Below are 16,972 nucleotides of genomic sequence, written 5' to 3'. Positions count from 1 at the left end.
TCAAGAGATCCTCCTGCCTCAGATTCCCGAGCAGCTGGGACTACAGGCGCAGCCACTCACTAGCATGTGGCCTTAGGGGTTTTGTAGTCGATATTGAACTCACCCACTCATCCATTTATTCATTCACGAATCAATTACTGAGTGCTTATTCAGTGCCATGTGCTATGCCCAGCTCAGAGGACACAAAGATAAATAAAGCATTTCCCCGCAACGGGCGAGTGAGGGAGTCTGGATCCCTGGGGAAGCCCAAAGAGTGGAATTAGACAACATTGTGGAAATTAAACACAAATAACGGGCACTAGTAATGTGAAGGCAGCGTGATTCCATTTGATGTGAAACTAGAAGGATAGAAACTCATTTACCAATTATCTTTAAATTCTAGCAACTATTTTTAGCCTTTAGATGTGGAAAAAATAACTTGTATTACAGGATGTGTTACCTAACTGTCTGCTTTAACATGATGGTGGTTTTCCTCCTTCTGTCTTCTGGATCCCTGGAAATGTGGGTACACATGAGGCTCCCTCTGCCTCCTCCCACGGCCATATGTACTGCCACCTCCTAGGAGAACCTGGCAGGGCTGGCAGTGCCCCCAGCTCCCCAGTTCAGCCCAGAAGGGGGCTGCTTGGACTCTGAGATTTCTCCCTTCACCTGCGGCTGCCTCCTGCCCCCATGACTACAGTGTGGTGAGCACTTTTTGGCACAAATTATGCCTCCCTGCATATACATCTTAGAGTTTTTTTTTTTTTTTTTTTAAGGAAAAAGCCATCTGTTGATGATTTATTTATCATATGGTATAAGTTCTCAAGCTGAAATTCCAGGTCTCTGCCCTATGAAAAACAAAACAGAAACAAAAACACTTTTTTGTCTTTGGGCAAGAAAAGCAGGGAGGCACTGGCAGTTTAATAAAGGGTAAGAGCCCTAGGCTAAAGCAGTGAATGGGAAAGCTAGGGGGAAGACCATGCACTAGGAAGCAGAAACCCAGGCGTGAGAAGCACAAGTCCTGGGTGCGACTCTCCTACCAGCCTCAAATTAGCCGCGGGACTCCAGGTGCCACTTGACTTCCTGAATCCCGCTGAAGCTCCCTGAATCTCAATGTCCTAATCTGTAGAAGAGGGGAAGGAATTTTTCACTCACAGGCTCATGTCAAGAATCAAATAAGATCATATAAACTGCAAAGTACTATCCACTTGTTAGTAATTTAGGGAGTGGGGGGACCTCCCAGCACCCTGATATCGCATCATGTGGGCTTCCCAAGTGTGAGGTTACACCGTGCCCCCATGTCACTCCCCTGTCTCAAACACCTAGAGGTTGACATCCAAATAAGAATATTAAAGTGACTCAGATTTATTATTTTTTTGAAATGGAGTCTCACTCACTCTGTCACCCAGGCTGGACTCGGCTCACTGCAACCACTGCCTCCCGGGTTCAAGTGATTCTTGAGCCTCAGCCTCCAAATAGCTGGGATTACAGGTAGTGCACCACCAGGTCCAGCTTTTTTTTTTTTTTTTTTTTTTTTTTTTTTTTTTTTTTGAGACAGAGTCTTGCTCTATCACCCAGGCTGGAGTGTAATGGTCCAATCTCAGCCTCCTGGATTCAAATGATTCTCTCCTGTCTCAGCCTCCCCGGTAGCCAGGATTACAGGTGCATGCCATCACGCTTGGCTAATTTTTGTGTTTTTAGTACAGACGGGGTTTTGCTGTGTTGGCCAGGCTGGTCTCAAACTCCTGACCTCAGGTGTCTACCTGCCTCGGCCTCCCAAAGTGTTGGGATTATAGGCATGAGCCACCACACCCGGCCTAATTATTTGTATTTTTAGTAGAGACAGGGTTTTGCTATGTTGCCCAGGCTGGTCTTGAACTTCTGGCTTCAAATGATCTGCCTGCCTTGCCCTTTCAAAGTGCTGGGATTACAGGAGTGAGCCTCACACCCAGCTGACTTTGATTTTTTACTGGGACTGACCTTCTAATTAGCCCAGATTGGATCAATATTTGTGTATCCAGAAAGCCAGGTCGTCCCAAGTGTTCTCTGTACATTGTGGGCCCAGTAGGAGGCAGGGCTTATCCCACTGGAAGGTGGCAGTCTCGGGAGTCTTGGTAGTGGAGTCCCTGTGACACGGGGTCCAGGTGTCAATCTCTCTGTTGCCATTGGGCAGCCCAGGGCACACTGGTCGCATCTGTCCCCCCGGGTGTAGGGTGCTCGTGGTCTACGGCTATGACCAGTGTGCCCTGGGCTTCCCAATGGCGACAGAGATGCCCTCTGCCCAGCTCCTAATTTTGCACTCAGGGCTGTGTGCCAAGGTGCCCACACTCTGCAGCTCCCGCCGGGATCCAGAGGGGCCTATGCAGGCTGCGCTCAGGGCCAGGACTGAGGCTACTGTCTCCAGGTGGCTCCACCCTTCAGTTTTGGGTGCTTCATAAAACTTTTCTTGAAGAATGACTCAGCACTCACGCTTAATACTTAATACAATGTACAGGCTGAAATGATCCCTCTGCCTGCTCCACCTGCTCCAAACCCTGATAAAACAGAAACTAGGGTGGGATCTCACATATGGTGTCTTCACTTTGCAGCCGGTGGATTTTTTAAAATGTGGAGGAGAAGGTGGGAGGCAAGACCAGAACTGAGAAATGACTCTTGCTTTTAGTTAGAGGGAGGGTGGCTGTGGGAAGTGTATTTCAATGCCATAAAAGTACCCTGTGAGGTTGCAAATTCTAAGTAATTCGATATGCATAACCCCAGCCTCAGCTGTGTGAGCTCCTCCCTTCTCTGTTCCCCATCACTCCCCCTTTTCCTTGTCCCAGAGTGTGAACCACACTGGTGTAGACATGGGGAAAGTAAAGTGGATTTTTGAGGAAGGGGGATCAGGCGTGTCGCCCAACAGACTGGAAAATACAGACTCAGTCTCTTCACCTTTCCTCTCACTGTGACCCTTTTTCTTAACCGTAGAGGGCTGACTTTGTCTGCCTTGCTCAGGGAACCCGCCCCACTTTTAATTAAATTTCTCCCTGTAGACACTGTCTGGGGAGCTGAATGTCATCTTCCCTGGGCTTACCCGCCAGGCTCCTCTCATCCACATCTTCCAGCCTCTAGCCACATGGACCCCTCCGGAAAGTGTGTGTGTGTGGGGTGTGTGTGTGAACATTTTTCATGCTTGATGTGAGCCAGAAGAAAAATGAGCTTCTCTTTCTGATAAGTGTGGACCTGCCCACAGCACTAAATTTGGTTCTGCCGTCACCGGCGCCATGAAGCAGCAGCCTGGTTTAGAGGCTTGCCTTCAGTTTCAAACAATTTCTCCAGGCTCAGGTTACATGTGACCCATTCACAGAGCCTGGAGGCCATGGCTTCTCCAGTCCTTAGCACTAGAGACAGGGCTTTTGGTTCCCGCACAACTAGCATAGCCAGTGGAACCAGATGGGGGATGCTCTGAGGTTGCAGAGGCAGGAAGGCAAGCGGGGGAGAGCTTGGGCCTGGACAGAAGCATGATCTGGCTCCCTCCCCAGCTGTGAAATCTCTGAGCCTCAGTTTGCTTCTCTGCAAAATGAGGATAATAATCCCCACCTCGTTGGGACTGAGGATTAACGAGGCAATGGTTTTAGTAGAATAATCCACTGCTGCTATTATTATCAGCATCTTCGTATGGCAAAACTCATTTGGACCAATGGGGAGTGTGTTAAGTCAGTCTGAAGTAGGGCAAAGGAACAATTATAGAATGTTTTAAAGGAAATGTGGTTTTTATTATTTCCAAGTATATACAGTACTGGAACTGAGTAACTAGGAGGTGGAGAACTGACTTGATTTAAATAAGGAGAGCTCATTTGACATCGCCTGTTTGATTTCTCAGCATCCACCTGTGTTAATCAAGAGGGTTTTGAGCTATATATGTGCCCAGCTCTGTGACTGGAGAAGGAAAGTCACGTAAGACACAGTCCTTGCCTTCATAAGACGTGCAACCTGTGGGCAGATGAGTCCTACACAGGAAGCGGGGGCAAGAGGGGAACTGTGAGCACTGAGGAGCGCGGCTCTGCCACAGGTAAGAGGAAACGCGCAGCCTCTGGACCTTGAGTGTCAAGACTGGGGAAAGCTTCAGGGAGGATGGACACTGAGGAAGGTCAGGGCGATTTACATATGGGGTAGGGCAGGGAGAGAGGGGCAAAGCTGCCATGGGTGAGCAAGGGGCAGAAAGAGCACGGCGTCTATGAAGGAGCCACAGGGCAGGCTGGCAGGAAGCGGGAGGTGGGACTGGGCAGGGAGGTGAGCCAAGGTGTGGGGACCCAGGCAGGCAGCTCGAGGCCAGCTTGGCTTAGCAGGTGATGCTCATGGCAGGACCACACGTGGAGAGGGCCAGGGCAGGTGACGGGGTTGCTCTGGGAAGAATTTGGCAATGGCACGCAAAACGGATTGGATATGAATTTTGGAACTGAAACAGGGAACAACTCATTGTTTCCATAAGGATCCGAGGGTGAGGTGATAAGGCCTAAAATCATGTTATCGCTGGTGAGAGTGTGACTGGAAAGAGAGGGGCAAACTGAGGCAATGCCTGGAAGAAACTGGCGGGTCTGTTCCAGGATGTGGAGGGGGAAGAGCTTGAGTCTCCATGGCTTGCCACACTGGGGACTGGAAGACGGCAAATTCCAGTGACCGAAGTGGACAGACCAGGTGGTAATGGGGGCAGCATTTTACTAAAACGCAAGGCTATGGACACCCAGGACTGGCACTCAAACCTGGCCACGCTGGAGAAAAGATGTGCCATTGCCAGGGTGGGGGTTACGCATACATCCTGAAATACCTCCCACCATCCACGCTCCGGAGAAACCCTCCATTCACAGGGTGAAGGCAAACTGACTTCAGCCCCGCTCTGGCTCAATTCAAATTCCAGGTGCAAGCAGTTCAATTAATGAGTCTGCCCCGTGCCTTTGCCACCAAACAGTCATCAGAATATTACACCATCCAAGTCAATGCCTGGCTTTAATTTAATCACTCATGCCTTAATCAATTCCTGTCACATGCTAAACGCTGTAAGTGGTGGGGAGAGGTTGCTCCTGGGCATAATTAGAATATGAGATTCTGTACCAAGTCCCTGTCTGGTTAGGAAGAAACTGAAAACTCCAGAAAAATGGAAAAGCTCCCAGGAAATTCTATGTAAGGGTCATGACTTGAGCTCAGAAGGAAGTCCCAGCCCTTCCCCAGAGAAGTCAGCACTGGCAGGGGCTGGAAATCACTTGAGGTCATGCTCAAGGCACCGCCACCCACTGTCTTGCATCCTGGTTTGGGTCTCCTTCCTTCTAAAGCAGGGGACAGACAAGATCAGTGCAGGCTGTTCTGTGGCCACCCATGCATCCCTCCTGGACACAGACCTTGCTGGCTCAGCCCTCACCCCTAGGAACCAGCTGCACAGTCTGGCACTAAGGGAGCCAGGTGGCAGCAGCTATACTATTTCAGGTCAGGCTAAAGTCAGCCCACCAAAGACTTCAGATCAGCACCCGACTGCGGCTCCCGGGAGGCATCCCCTAGTCCTGCAGCACTTTTGAGAAGCTCAAAGGAATTCTCTTAAGTTGTTTTATTTCAGTTCTATGACTATGAGAAGAGAAGAGAGACCACATTATCATCCATTCTGAGGGGGAAGACAGCATAATCTCCATTTCTCAGATGGAAATATGGAGGCATGGGAAACCTTAATCTTGGCCAAAAACCTCTTAGTTGACAAATGAATTCAGGGCTTGGCAACCCTAAGCAGCCAGTGATAACAGGGGCCCACAAAATGAGGGTGTGGCTCGCTTCTGGAATTCAGTCTTGCTGGTAACAAATGATAAGATCTTTCTTAAAGTCTTTTTATTTTTATTTTTTTAACCTGGCCCAGACTGTCAACTTATAACATGAATCCTACTGATTAAAACTTTTTTCTTGCATTTCTCATCCGCCATCAAACATTGGTTCATGATTATTTATAGCACTTTAGTGACATTGAAAGGGATTTATTTCAATTTATTCAGTCTTTATTAACACTCCACAGGGAACAGAGTGCAGCTACCGCTGGCCTTTTCTCAGGCACAGCTGAGATGCTAAGAAGGGAGGAACTTCACCACTAAAGGAAGAACTGAACCTGGTGGAGAGAAGCCCAGGAGGCAAGTTATCTCGATAGGATTATCTGGGAAAAATATTAAATAGGTTTTAAGAAGGTTCAGGTGAGTTTATGAATGATCACTCCTTTATTCAAGCGGATTTAGGGATGTTCTGCAAAATCCTCTGTTTCTAAGCTGGCCTCATGGAAAGCGGCGGCAGAGGCAGAGGCTGAGCCGCTGCACTGGGGATTGGGGCCAGTGGGGAATTTCCCCTGCTCATAGGGAAAAGACAAGACAGAAAACGGATGGTGGGAGGGCCGGTGACTCTTCCAAACGGCTATTCCTGATGTTTCCTGGCAGTGAGCAGCTATGAAAGGGACAGGTTCATATGTGTCTATACCATGATTTTTGCTGTGCTCCAATGTTACAGGAGGTTACAGACAACAGTTTTATTTGCCTATATAACCTTTGCTTGGCTTATTAACACGCTGATTTAAATTCTGATGCATTGTCAAGTAGAAAGCTGTTCAGGTTTTCAGCAAGCCCAATATAAAAAATCCAGGCATGCAACAAATAGGTAGTGAATATTCACATTTAAATACATGTAAATATAAATAGAATTTTAAAAAAATGTTTAGAGACAGGACCTTGCTGTGTTACCCAGGCTGGAGTGCAGTGGGACAATCATAGTTCACTGTAGCCTTGAACTTCGGGCTCAAGTGATCCTCCTGCTTCAGCCTCCCAAGTAGACAGGGCTACAGAAGCACGCCATCACGCCCAGCTAATTTTTAGTTTTCTTTTGTAAAGACAGGGTCTTGCTTTGTTGCCCAGGCTAGTCTCAGACTCCTGGCTTCAAGCGATCCTCCCACAATGCTGGGATTACAAGTGTGAGCTACCGAGCCTGGCCTCATTTATATACATATAAAACCAAAGAGAATCTTTTTTTTTTTTTTTTTTTTTTTGAGATGAAATCTTGCTCTGTCACCCAGGATAGAGTACAGTGGCACAATCTCGGCTCACTGCAACCTCCGCCTCCCGGGTTCAAGCCATTCTCCCGCCTCAGCCTCCTGAGTAGCTGAGACTACAGGCACCTGCCACCACGCTTGGCTAATTTTTTGTATTTTTAGTAGAGACAGGGTTTCACCGTGTTAACCAGGATGGTCTCAATCTCCTAACCTTGTGATCCACCCGCCTCCGCCTCCCAAAGTGCTGGGATTACAGGCGTGAGCCACCGCGCCCGGCCTGCCTGATGTTGCCGTGATTACCCAAGAAGTCTCTTTTTGAGGAATAGGCCATGGTAGAGGGATGAGGTAAGACAATAGTTTGCTGCCAGCATTCAATTAAGAACAACTGGAACAGGCACCCCTGAAATGACCTGCAAATCAATGGGAGAACTGGATCTGATCCAGGACAACTCTGTTGACACATGATTTAGAATGTTGGCTGCAGTTCAGGAGGAGGAGCTGTCCTTTACGCTGGGGGACGAGCACCGTCCCATGGTTCCATGAATTGGTCCTTCCCAGCACTTTGTTCTTGGCATTCTGTGGCGTCTGCAGATAATGTGACAAGCAATTATGGATCCAGGGGTCTTCTAATATCCTTGCTATCCCAGGGAGGCGGATACAAGGATGCAAGTGCATCCCTGGACTTTTTGTGGTACAACTGCAGATGTAGATCCCAAGCCAACATCACCAGCCTTCTCAGTAAAACGGAAAACTGGGCCATAGGCTGGAAGGAAAACCAGCAGCTGGGACCAGAGATAATTATGTCCCTCTTCTCTTTGATGCCTGGATTTAGCAGTAGGGTGGATGAGGCCAAAGGAGAGGAATGAATGAAACGTTATTATCAATGGTTTCAGATTTAATTCTCACTCGCTGATTTAAAACTGTTTTTAGTATTGGACATTGATCTAAGACTCTTTCCTCAGGGGAGTTAATATAAGAAAGGGAATTTAAACTTATTTTCAGTCTGATGGAGAGGATTTTGTAGTGCCCTCTTAAGTTGGGATTCCATGTGAATGACTTCAAAGTGCTGTGCTAGTTCTGGCAGACAGACGGAAGACAGGCGGGGAGGACGCCCACCTTTTACTTATTTAAAAGTTTCCCCAGTAGGTGTTCTTCTGATACCCTGTACGAATAAGACATGAAGGTCTGTCAACATGCAAGGCTGGGGTCCTCACAGCCTGATCTGTAGTTAGGACTGCCTCTTACCACAGCCCAGCACTTCCTAAAGGTCATCTGTGCCCATTCAAAATCTTCTACGTACACCAGACTTGCTATAATAATCACATACCCTAACTAAGGTGCAAGCTGGCCAGGCACGGTGGCTCCCGCCTGTAATCCCAGCACTTTGGGAGGCCGAGGTGGGTGGATCACCTGGGTCAGAAGTTCAGGACCAGCCTGGACAACATGGCATAACCCCATCTCTACAAAAATACAAAAATCAAACGAGCATTATGGTGTGTACTTGTAGTCCCGGCTACTGGGGAGGCTGAGGCAGAATTGCTTGAACCCAGGAGGTGGAGGTTGCAGTGAGCCGAGATCGCACCACTGCACTCGAGCCTGGGCGACACAGCGAGACTCTGTCTCAATAAATAAATAAATAAATAAATAAATAAATAAGGTGCAAGCTGAGGGAGTACAAGTGCAGAGGGAAGGATAAGCTCTTCAAATCATTCAATGATTTTAAGAAAATTAAGTTGAATGTTTTAGAAAGACTTCACAAAGGTGAGTAATATTTACTATCAAACAGGATGGTAAAGACCATGCAAAAAAAGAAAAAAGTAAAATCCCTGAGGGATTCTGCTCAGATGACTCCACAATATAAACCCAAAATCCAAACTGAAATCAGAAGACCCAGACAGTGCATTATTAATATGGCACAGGCAAGAGAGACACGAAATTTTAACTGGCTGATCAGACACCAAGAGAAGACCTGGGCCCTGTGTCAAAAGATGGGTGAACGAATTTACATTTATATAGTTTCAGTTAAAGTAAAATCTTGAAAATCTATGTGTATCATTTACATTATTTTCTGATGTAATGACTTTTTAAAACTGATATATTGTTACTCAGTCTTGATTTAAGGGATAAGAAGGCTTCTTAGGCCTAATTTATTAATTCATAAATGACTATACTTATTGGATACATGGAATTCCTAAGATTCAGTACACCACAAGTTTGCTTTATTTAACCCTTTTCTACTCTACTCTCAACCGACCACCCTGAAACCTGTTCGCCAGTTTACCAACGTCAGCACTCCGTTGAATTACTTCATTTGTAAAATCTCTTCTTCACCTCCTTCGCCTTCCCTGACTGCCATTACTTTCTTAATGAGCCCTCACTTTTTATTCAACAAGTAAACTGGAAAGATCTCTGAACCCAATGTACTAAGCCAGGTCACCCTTCCCGGGATGACTGGAGGGAGGGCAGGTCGGTTTGGGCTGGTGGAGAGCATGCAGTTTATTCCTGGCATGGAGTGGATTTCAGGAAGAATATGAAGCAGGGACAGCAGATGACAAATCTCCGCTTGCCTGTGGCAAGAGTTCTGTGTGTACATTTAAACATGGGTGTGTGCAATTTTCAGAGGGTCCACGTCTGCCCAAAGTTTGGCTGCAGGGGAGCTGGGCAGTTACCCACTTTTCCTAACTTGATCCCTACTCAGTGTAACAATTTATCTGTACAACTGATTCCATCACCAGGGTCTTTAGACCCCTCTGCTCATTCAGCCAATCACAAGCACTTATCCATAGGACACTGCCAATGATGCGATTTACTGAGCAGTTACTATGTGTAGGGCCCTGGTGAGTACCAGGTTAGCTTGTTTGAACCCCATGGCAACCCGTGAGACAGGCACCATCATACTCCAAGTTATGGATGACAAAAAACTCTCCAAACAGCTAAACAACATGGCTTAGGTCCCACAGTGAGCAGGGAGCTGGGACTTATGTCCAGGAGGCCCAATCAGAGCCTGCCTCCTTAACCATTAGGCCAAACTGCCTCCACATGCAGGACACTGCCCTGCACTGGGGACCTGGGGGAAGGGTAACAGTGTCTGCCCTTGAGCTGCTCCCAAAACTTCCTTGAATAGCCTTGGCACAAAATGCATTTCTTGGGGACTCGCTGACATGGTGTTTGGATTTTTATCAGGTCCCTGATTGGGCTCAGCATGGAGCCTGATGAAATATGAAAAAAGCAAAGAAAATTAAGGGAATATACCTGGAAATTGTTCCAGTTTGTATTTTGCTGATGCCCATTGTATCTGCATGCTTACAGAAAGCTTCCTAACCGGAGAACCCAGAAAGCTCAAAACCTGTCCTGGGCCAGCCTCAAACTCCTCCTCATACTCAGGTGGGAGCCATCTGGGCAGGCAGGGAACCTGGCAGAGGTGGCAGGAGCATGGCATCTGGAGACAGGAAAGGAATTCTTGGACAGCAACCTCTTTGGCAAGGCAACAGGGGCGAGACAGAGGATTCTCAGGTAGCCCCAAGGCACCATAGTATAATGGAATATTTATTGCAAAGCCTGGGCCCCAGGAAGTGAGAAAAGCCTCCCGGGCCTATCTTTGCCAAGGGATTCTTACATGAGGACTTGCCTATGCCCACCCAACTCAACCCACACCCACAGTCTCAGAGCTGGCCTCATCAGTGGGCACCAACGCTTTTACCTTGCCGAGGTACAGAACCTAAGCTGGGCATCTGATGTCCCTAAACCACAGAGACTTGACCTTGGCCACACTGAATCTACATCTTGATCCCCCAGTCTTGATTTCCAGCCTTCCCTGGGTCAATCAAACCAGCTGCCCCTTCATCTGGCAGATCAGTCCAGAAACCCTGCATTAGGGAGTAGAAGTTTAAGGACCTTGGGAAGAGATATTTGCTCTTTGTTTTATAAACAGAGCACCAAGGTAGAGTGAAATGCCTTGCTCTCTGTGTCGGGGCCAGATAAGAAATTGAGAGCTTTAAACTCCACATCTCCCTAAACTTATTCTGGGTCATGCTCCAATTACAGACTCTTGTAAAAGTTCATTTGTGAAACAGTGGTTTTAGAATCAATATCTACTGGGTCAATGTTATAGATCATATTTGGGTTCCCAGACTAGTCCACAATGGCCAAGTAAACCCACGTGTGGCTGAGAGGGGAGGGAGCTAGTGTCAGGCACCCAGCTCCACCACCCACTGGCTCTATGACCTTTAGCAAGTTACTAACCCTCTCTGTGCTTCAGTTTCCCCAGCATGGAGATAATAACAGCACCTGCTACATAGGGGAATTGTTGTGAGGATTAAATGAGATAATCTGAGACAAGCACTTAGAACAGGGCTCCTAGAAGACAATCAATGAATGTAATTAAGGTAGCAATGCCAGTGTCAGCCCCAGCAGTGGTAACACTGGGGTTGGGTCATATTTTGATGTAGGAGACTGTCCTGTGCCATGTAGGATGTTCAGCAGCATCCCTGGCCTCTATCTACGAGATGTCAGTAGCACCCTCCTCAAGTTGTGAAAATAAAAACATCTCTCTAGACATCTCAGTGGCCCCCAGGTGAGAAGCATGGTTACAGGCAAACAGCTGAGAGTCCCTGCTGGAACATGAGGGCTCCTCTCTCTGCTGCAGCCCAGCTGGTGAGGCTGCAGGCTTCTCTCCCCGTCACCTGCTGAGGTGCCCCCCAAATGCCAGCTCCCTGTCACTAGTGGAAGCGCCTAACTCCTGGGCATGGCAAGTTAGGAATGACCAGGGGGCTGTTTCTGGGAGTGTGAAGGGGCTTTGGGGGTCTCTGAACACGGTGATGAGGAAAGTGGTGGCGGAGGAAGGAGCAGAGTCAAATGTGGTTTCCCACCCGCTTCCCACCGACCTACTGCACCAAGTACCAAAAGGTGCCAGGGCAGGGTCTTCCTTCCCTAGGGTAGAGGGTGGTCTCTCTCCTTTCCTCTCATCTTCACCTCTGGCCAATAAGAGGGAGGTGGGCCATAGGGACCAGGCTATGGGAGTGCTGCAGTGGGGAGGGGGAGGGGGCGGGAGGAGGTGGCCCAAGAGCACAGGCAGCTGAGCATCACTGGGACACAGGGCTGGGATAGACTGAACTGAGTTTGTCCCCAAACCTTCCTTCTGCCGTGACCATAAATAAAGCCCCACCTTCTGTTTCTCTTAACCTGTGTTTCCCCATTTATCCTTCATGGATAAAATCCATTTGGTATGGACCGGATACCTCTTGTATGTCTAGCACTGTATTAGGCCCCTACGGTTGTTTTTACTTGTTTTTGAGTGAGTCTTTTTCAAGGAGGGAGTAAGGAAGATGCTAAATAAATACATCAATAGAAGGCAAGGTCGAGTTGGAAAATTATAACATGTCCAATTGGAAAAATAACATGTGTTTGTACATGTAGCCACAGAGCCACTGAAGCCACACACATAAATGCTGAGGGAAAGTGGAATAAAACACGTTTCTTAAAATTTTCAACAAATGGACTGTATCAACGGATGTTAAAAAGGCAGAAGGAAAACCACAATCTTATCACATCTCCAGGCTGGCACTGACCTCCAAGGGCATGAGGGTCAAAGGGCCCCTTTAATAGAAAGGCCTCTTTTTCCAACCGGAATAAATCTAACCTTTCCTCAATCAAACCAATTCTAAGTTTTCTAGCAATTTATGGGCAGGTATCCATTTCTTTTGTTCCTCTCAGAGGAGCAGTGCCTGATATTAGAAACCACTTAAAAGCCACGCCCTTCCAGCAGGAACAGTCATGGACTGTCACTCATCCAAAAACCAGCAAAGCCAACAAGCCCCTTCCCCAAATCGTCTAAAGGTGAACCCAAGAGCCAAGCCGGGTTATTGCTGTATAAATATCTGTTAGGGAGGCAAACTTGACCAAGGAATGGATGAGCTTCAAGGGTCACTCCAGACCTGCCTAGCGGGGGTGGGGGCGGGGGACACACTTATCTGTTTATCCATTTATTTATTTATGTAGAGGGAGGATTTGGAGATGGAAAATAAACAATTCTTATATAGTAAATATAAGCAGCCATCGCAAAACACAAAATGACACCCTAGAATCAACCGCGGTAGGAAAGACATTTCCCTGTCTCCTGTAGGATGGGTCAGTTAAGGGGGCAGGGGGGATCAGATATAACTCAAATTGGTCCTGCTGAGCCTGGAGCCTGAGCGCGCAGAGGGGTGAGCTGGGCAGTCGCTGTCCGAGCCCCCATCATCCCTTCCAACCCGGACCATTCTGAGACGGAGGTTTGGAGTTACAGGTGTGTGAGCGCCAGAGGGTGAGAGCAGTCGCTCGGAATGTAAGAGCTCCCGCCTGCTGGGGATGGGGAGGAGTCGTCGATGGCCCCGGGATCCGTGCCCAGACATTTCCAGAGGCAAGCACCCCACCGTCATCCGCGCCAAAGCTGCATCCCTCGAGGACCTGGAGCGAAGCCATCTCCTTAAAGCGCGCACAGAGTCAGGATGGAGTTTCCTAATTGTTGCACGAAGGACCGTCCCCCTGAGGTTTCTCCATTAACAGCAGCCCCCTCCTTCCCCGGCCTTGCCCACCGCAGTGGCCCAACCAAAGCGCCAACACATTTCAAAATGGAGCGAAATCGCAGAAGCGCGGATTGTGCTTTGTTCCCAGCATTGGGCTAAATGCGCTCATCCCCACCGGGCTCCCTTTCCTCCAACGGCAGCAGGTGACATCTCTGCTCGAGATGGCAATAGGCAGCCTTGACCGTGGGCTCCCCTTTTCCAGGGCCGTCCCGAGACCCTCACTCCATCTGGAACCGGAATCCCGCGCCCAGCTCTGTCTGGGGGCGAGGGAGGAGAGAAGATGCTTGAACTGACCCCTGAGCCGCTCTGCAACCCCTCGCGGTGGCTCAGCCATGCGGGAAGCCTCGCAGCACTCAGGCTCCAGCCCTCGACGCCACCGTCGAAGAAGGTCAGCCTGGTCCCGGGCGGGCTCTAGTTCCCCAGTCAAGCCATTCCCCGGAAATTCAGATCAACCTGGGCAGCCCGCGTGGAGGATTCAGCTCCTAGATGCTCGTTCGTCTCAGAAGTGCGCCCCCCCGCACCAGTTTTCAGCGATAGAATTAACCAGAAAACGGCGCGTACCAGGTTCATCACAGGAGGGCGAGGCTCGGATGCCTTGGCCAGGAGTTCTCCTTGCAGCCCCAGACTCGGTTTTGGGGGTACGGTGAACTTGGATACGGGTGAAATCCCGCATTTACGATAAATAATATTAATCAGTACAGACATAATATTAATAAAAATACACCCAAGGGCTGCCTATCTGCGGCCGCCAGAGGCCAATTAGAGTCTCAGGTGCAGGGGTTGGGGGCTTCCTCCCGTGTCCTCCAGGAGGCCAACTGGGCGCGGCCCCGCCTACCCCAGGGTCCCCAATCTCCCCAGGGAAGGGGTGGGGCCAGCCCCAAGGTCCCCTCTCCGGACGCCTGTGGTTCCCATGGCAATTCCCCCTCTGTGCCCCCTCCAGTGGGCTCAGAAAAATGGGTGTGGCCGCAGCACCAGTAACCTTATGCCCCCTCTTCACATTCTCCCGCCAGGCGAAGCAACAGGGCGTAAAGCTGGAGAGGCCCCACCGGGGCTCCCCACCCATCCCCGAATGGGTAGCCAGCGTCCCTCGTTGGGCAACCTGGTGTGGCTTGGCCCTCAGGACACTCGGGGTGTTGGGAGGGGCGTGATCCCTCTGCCGCCGCCCGCAGCGCAGCACGGAGACTCGAATCCCATCCCTTCAGAAGCTTCCTGGCGCCCGCAGACTCCGAGACGAGGCTGCGCGCGGTCACGCCCGTTCCATGCGTGCCGGGGGTCGGGGGGTTGACTCGGGTTCGTCGACCCCAGCAAGCCTCGAGATCCAACAATGGGCTCGGAAATGAGGAACGAAAAAGGAAAGAGGTGCTTGGGGGTGGGGGGAGGTTGGCTAAACACCCTCAGAATAAAAGCCAGAAACCAGGGCTGGGAGCGCAGATCACGTAACCTCTACAGACAAAGCAAAGAGCCCCCGAAGAAGGTGCTGGGTGAACGCCCCCAGCGCTCACGCCCGCAGCAGCAAAACGCCAAGATTTCAGCGCTGATTGTCCCCCTCCCTTTAATGCCAGGCCCCGCCCTGTCCTACGAAGCCCGGCCACCCGGTTTGGCATGGCACCGTAAAGACGTGACACGCCGAAAAAAGATGGCACCTCGCGTTCCGAGGGGGAAAAAGGGGGGGTGGTGGGGGCGGGAGTGGGAGGAGGCACAGCCTATCCTCCCCCCTCCTCGCCCACCAGGATCCACACCCACTGCCGCAGTGAGGGGCGAGCCCTGCGCGCCAGCCCCGCGCCTCCGGCAGGGAGCGCACACGCCGGGCGCCCTGCGCGCGGAGCGCTGAGCAAGAAACCCGCCCCGAGATGCACCTGCAGCCCCGCGCCCGTCAGTGCATGGCTGCTGCTGTGCCTGCCCGCGAGCGGGGACCGGCGGCCGCCGACTCCGTCCACATCGCCAGGCCAGGTGACCCCTGCCTTTGCGAGCGTGCACACTGGGATCCTCGCACTGTTCCCAGGCACGGCGCTGCTCGCGTCTCTGTGCCAGGCGTGCGCAGGGGGAAGGGCAACTAAAGTGACAGCGCCTGGACCCCTCCCCATCTCCTCGATTCCTCCCAGCCCCCAAATGTCCCCTACGGGTTTCTGAAGGAGGAAAAGGGGAGGGGGCCGGCCCCCGCCTAAAATCAGGGGCAGTGAAGGCCCTGTCGGAATCACTGCTCGGGAGGTAAAGGGAGGGGCGTGCAGGGAGTCAGTCATCTTTTCTAGAACCCGATCCACATCTTCCTTAGGGCTGATGGCGAACAGCGGCAGGGACAGCGGATTTCAGGTTCGGTTTCGGGGGTCGTTATCGGACCCCTCCCCCCCACGCACGCCCATTGCGGCAAAAGACTGCGGTCGAGAGTGAAGGGCAGCCCCCTCCCCCAAGTCACCGCCGCCGCGCCCCACCCTGCCGGCACGGCCTCCACCTGGGGTCGGCGCGAAGCGGGTGAAGACCCTCCAGCACACACACACGCGCGCACTCAGGTGTGCGTGCATCCCTTGCTCACGTCCCTTTCCAGGCCGCCCTGGCCCCAGCCCCCGAGCAGGGGAGGCAGGGAGGGGCCCTGCGGTCGCCCGGACCGATGCCCGGCGCACGAAGCCCCAGTCTGTGGAGGCTGAGGGCGAGGGGCGGCGGCGCAGGGGTGCACAGGGGCGGTCGGCGAGGCAGATTTCGGAGCCGCGGCGCTTACCTGATAGTCGACAGAGGCGAGGACGGGAGAGGACAGCGGAGGAGGAGAAGGTGGCTGTGGTGGCGGCGGCAGAAGGTGGGCGGTGGCAGCGGCGCTGCTGTTGGTGCCGGAGCTGGTGGGTGGCGGTGACTGCGAGGGCGCGCGCCGGCGAAGAGGGCGCGTTCCCGAGGCCGGCAGGCGGCGCAGGCGCGAGCAGCGGGAGCGCGAGCCTCCCCAGGGGAGGGGGCGGGCAGCCCGGCCTCCGCGGGAGCCTTCTCCTCCGGCCACCAGTGGGCGCGCGCGAGCGTCCTGCCGCTCGGCTGTCCGGCGCCTCCCGGCTGGTTCCTCTCGGCGCTGCCCTTTCCCGGTGCCCCTCCCCCTACGCCTCAGGCCGCGGCGCTGACCGCAGCGCGCACGCGCGTTCCATGGCGCACGCGCACTCTCCGCCTCCCATAGCTGGAGCCTTTGTCTCGTTGGAGGGGTGGGTGTCTTCCTTCGGGCCCTGCGGGGTCGGGGCAAGGCCAGTGACTCCGCCAGTGGGTCCCCTGCCCCTTTCCTTTCAGTCAGCCTGAGGCGGTGTCCTCTCCTGGAGAGGTCCTGAGCGACCTTCCACGTGGCCAGCTCCCCAGTCCATCCACCCCGACCCTCCGAGTCCCGAAATCGCCCCCCTGGCTAAGGTCGCTTTTCCCCAGGCTG

The 16,972-nt window shown here is 51.6% G+C and overlaps 1 protein-coding gene across 18 annotated transcripts in view; it reads right to left on the bottom strand.

Annotated features, from left to right (window-relative positions):
- LOC105468425 (microtubule associated protein tau) overlaps nt 1-16,485 on the bottom strand; it is a 131,390-nt gene extending 114,905 nt beyond the window's left edge. For 5 of the 18 annotated variants that reach the window (XM_011718654.3, XM_011718660.3, XM_011718678.3 and 2 more), the window contains exon 1: nt 16,298-16,454. The gene's annotated coding sequence lies outside the window, so the exon portion shown is untranslated. Of the gene's footprint in view, nt 1-16,297 lie in introns of all 18 variants that reach the window. The other 13 variants (XM_011718618.3, XM_071083349.1, XM_071083351.1 and 10 more) reach the window with 10 other exon arrangements.
- Between the last annotated feature and the right edge of the window lie 487 nt (nt 16,486-16,972).

This window comes from Macaca nemestrina, chromosome 17 (genome assembly GCF_043159975.1).
Source record: "Macaca nemestrina isolate mMacNem1 chromosome 17, mMacNem.hap1, whole genome shotgun sequence".
Lineage (NCBI taxonomy): Eukaryota > Metazoa > Chordata > Mammalia > Primates > Cercopithecidae > Macaca > Macaca nemestrina.
This window is presented reverse-complemented; position numbering and strand designations above follow the sequence as displayed.